At 41.7% G+C, this 4,288-nt stretch overlaps 1 pseudogene; it reads right to left on the bottom strand.

Moving 5' to 3' along the window:
• Window positions 1–2,665: 2,665 nt before the first annotated feature.
• LOC114635316 lies at window positions 2,666–3,010 on the bottom strand (annotated as a pseudogene).
• Window positions 3,011–4,288: the final 1,278 nt, after the last annotated feature.

Raw genomic sequence — 4,288 nt, 5'->3', positions numbered from 1 at the left:
CATGAAGAGTTTTGACTCAGAATTGTTCCTGTCTTAAGGAAATGAGGGGACAAAAAAATGGAGCAGAGACTGAAGGAAAGGCCATCCAGAGACCACTACACCTTTGGATCCATCTAATCTACAGACACCAAACCCCCAACACTATTGCTGATGCCACATTGTGCTTGCAGACGAGAGCCTGGTATGGCTATCCTCTAAGAGGCTCTACCAGCACCTGGCTGAGACCAATGCAGATACTCACAGCCAACCATTGGACTGAGACAGGGGATCCTAATGGAAGAGTTAGTGTAAGGACTGAAGGAACTGAAAGGGATTGCAACCCCATAGGAAGAACAAAAGTATCAACTAATTGGACCTCTCAGAGCTCCCAGAGACTGAACCACCAAGAAAGGAACATACATGGTCTGGTCCATGGTCCCCACTACATACGTAGCAGAGGACTGACATGTCTGACCTCAATGGGAGAAAATGCACTTGGTTCTGTGGAGGCTTGATGCCCCAGAGAAGGGAGATGGTAGAGGAGTGAGATGGGGTTGGGTGGGAGGGTCGGGAAGCACCCTCTTAGATGCAGATGACAGGGAGTGGGAGGGGGTACTGGGTTAGTGGAGGGGAGAACCAGCACGGGAAACAATGTTTGAAATATAAATAAATAAAGTAATGAAAGAACAAAACTAAAAACTAAAAAAAAAAAATTAGAAATCAGAGAGAGAGAGAAAAAAACAAAATTTACTGTTGGGTAGGTAGGGAGGTGGGGAGGAACAGGGAGGAATTGGGAGAGGGGGAAAAACTTCAAAATATATTGTATGGAAAACGTGCAATATAATATCCTATCTGGAAAAGAAATTATTTGCTTGATTATTAAATTGTAGAAATATGCTTTCATTAAATGATTTTAAGGAATTGATATGAACTTTTTTCTGGACAGATGCAGACATAATGTTCCTCAACTTCCAGGCTCTGGACCACATGAAATGTGGGTATTTTTATTAGCGGTTGGATATCTTCTCTATTGGAATAATTGATGAGAGAGAGCACACTTTGTTGTGAATAATGTTATAAAATGGGGTTCTATATTTAATTTTTATATACGCACACAGTAAAATTATTAACTTTGGTTGTTTTCATAGGAAAGACCATGTCAGATTCAGAATCTCTGTTCATGGGATTATTAGCCCCATTCTTATATTTGCAGCAGACAATGGTTTTTTTTGATATAAGAATATTGTTAACACTAGGAAGCTACACAGTGTTGACAATTGGCTCATTCGTGAAAGTCACAATTGTTCTCTGAAAAAAAGTCTATCAAGTTTTAACTCTGCCCTGACAGAAGGAGAAGATATAGTGCAGCAAGGAAACACAGAATGGGTCCCAGGTTACCAGCCCGAGCCTCCCTACTTACCTTGTCAACTCACTGCTTCATGGACACTTTGCTGCTCTCCATCTCGCACTGAGATGCTGAACTGTCTGCTAATATTCTTATTTTCAGTTTTTGAGACAGGAACTGGGTATGTCTAGATCAAATTTTCATATGCCATGTTAACTAGTCCTAGATCAAAATTTCCAATTCCATGTTGACTAAACCTAGTTCGCATTTTACAATTCCAGGTTAACTACTCCTAGATCAAATTTTCCTATTCTATGTTAACTCGTCCAAGATCCAAATTTCATACTCCATGATACCTAGTCCTAGATCCAAATTTCATATTCTATGTTGACTAGTCCTCGGTCCAAATTTCATATTATATGTTAACTATTCCAAATTCAGATTTCATACTCCATATTGACTAGTCCTAGACCAAAATTTCTAATTCCATGTTAACTAGTCCTAGATCCAAATATCATATCCCAGGTGTGCTAGTCCTAGATCAAAATTTCCATTTCCACGTTAACTCGTCCTAGATCACAACTTCATATTCCATGTTAAATTGTTCAAAGTATAACATGAATCTTGATCCTAAAAGAGCATTAGACAGAGATGAATTCATGCTATGATTAAAGAGAATTTTTTTTATGAAAATAAGCTTTATTACATCAAGTAATAAATACAAAGATGCAACAGTTTCAGTCGTTTTCTTCCAGATGTTGTGATGGGCTCACAGTAAACACGGAACTGAGATCTACAGTCTCAGGATGGACATTTGCAGGGTGCTTGGTAGGTTGGGTAGATTGCTCTTTCTTCTGTATTTATAACCTGTGCATTTTAAAGATTGACCTCAAAGCACTCAGTCATGCAAATGCTTAAGCAGAGAAGCTCCATGAAGCAGGGTCTACACTGTACACAGGCCGGCCAGCTACTAAGCAACCGTGCTGTGGTCTGCACTCAACTCCTCAGAGGCAGGTGAGGTCATGGAAAGGAAGTCAACTGGGGTGATGCAAATGGAAAATGCATCCAAAGGGAGGTTAAAGGGGACACTGGTATTTGGGGACAAAGGATAGCTTGCTGTGAAGTGGCTTCACAGACATCTTTCAAATGCTCGGAAAGAAAAAAGAGCTGGGTCATTCCTAACTACTTAAAATGCACACCATCGGTTACTGCAGAATGTCTTCCCAATCATTTGAGTGTGGGTTCAGAGCTTAATGACTGTGGTAGAAAAATTACTGCCATTTTGAACAAAGCCTCTCATCTCCAGGGAGTAGCGAGATGGGCCTTCAGACTGGCCAGGGGCTAGGACCTGGCAATACCTTCCTTTTCAGCCAAGTACTCCTGAACCAGGCTTCAGGCATGAATGGTGCCTCGTTTTAGCCTCTCCAAGGCTCTCTTGCTCCCTGCATATATGGGTCTGATCTCTTTCCCTAGCTCTTCGATAATGGCCAGAAGCTCTGTGTATTTACTCTGAGGCACTTGGCTATTTCCAGTTCCCTGGGTTTAGCCTAGCGATGAAGGTCCATAGTCACTCAGCAGCTGGTGATACTGAGAGGAAGTCGCCATGCTAGTAGATGGTGAGTGGACACCTCCAGGGTTGAGGGCGGTGGCGGGCATGTGCACGGTCGAGTTCAGGTTGTATGACATCCCTGCGGGCGGTGGGCATGCCGGGCAGAGCCTGGCCCCACGTCCCCGCACCCATCCGAGCCCACGCAAATATGGCCGTCCCTCCCCCTGCCACTGCCACAGTATATAACCCATACATCGGGTGCCTAAAGAGAATTTTTAAAAGTAATCTTTAATTGTGTGCAGAATGATTTTTCCCTGGGAAGGCATATTAATTCTGAGACAGCTGTATCTTCAGCCTTTTAGAAAAATGATTCCAAGAAAAGCTATGTTGACTCAGGTCAGCTTGTTGCCAGTCTGTTGCTCCCCAGGGAAGTTAGCTTGCTTTCCCCTTGAATGAACTTCTTGAGTTTATTAGTTAAAAGGCTTAACCACAACAGAGTTTTTAAATTACCCATTGGAGTCAAGTAGTAAACTGCCCATTGGAGCAACAGGAAAAGGATTTGCATGTGAAGCATGGCTTCTGCCTTCAGACCAGAACATGAGGAACAGGTTATTGTGTACACTCACAGTGAAATAGGACAGGCAACAGCTACATCACAGATTAAAGTTTTAGGGGGTCAGTTGTAGGGGAGCACTATTATGAAGAGCTGATACAAGCAGGGTGAGTGATTTTGTAATTTCCCAGAATGTATTAATTCATGTATGTGAAGAAAAACAGACCAGATTGTGGGGGTGTACAATTTGGGTATGTTAACTTGAGCCAGTGGATATTGAATTACCAATTAGGACACTGCCCTGTGGAGATATGTGGAATGCTCACTGATACAGTTAAGTCAGCTCAGAAATTTGAGACACAAACCATTGGCTGTCCTGTCTGTCACCAGTAACATTGCACATAGGGACAAGGTCTTATTGATGCCATTCTCCCTACTAGGGAACACCTGCTCTTTTTCAAAGTTAGTATACCACTGTATTTTTTTCAAATATATTTATCCTTTTAAGAAGACAATTGTTGGTGTTGCTTTTTGAATTTCATTTTCTTTATGTATCACTGCTCTAATCTCTTGTTTCTTTCTATTCTCCAAAGTTTCCTCATCATTAAGAATTTCATTCCTTTTGCTCAGAGGCTTTGATATTTATTTCTCTTTAGAGCAGTGTCCTCTATAGCAGAGACTTTGGTCATTATATGTAGTCAAGGCTTGATTTGACGACCTAATCCTGCCTCTGCTGCGCTATGTCTTCAAGTCAGTTTTACATTTCCTTTCAGGCTGGGCACTACTGCTCAGTGTGAAGGAAAAGACACTAGTGAATGAGTGTCCTCTAACCTCCATGGCTTTTTTTTGTGGGAATTACAAA

Source organism: Grammomys surdaster, unplaced genomic scaffold (genome assembly GCF_004785775.1).
Source record: "Grammomys surdaster isolate TR1022 unplaced genomic scaffold, NIH_TR_1.0 91920, whole genome shotgun sequence".
Classification (NCBI taxonomy): Eukaryota; Metazoa; Chordata; class Mammalia; order Rodentia; family Muridae; genus Grammomys; species Grammomys surdaster.
The sequence above is the reverse complement of the archived record's forward strand: the minus strand, read 5'-3'. Positions and strand labels throughout refer to the sequence as shown.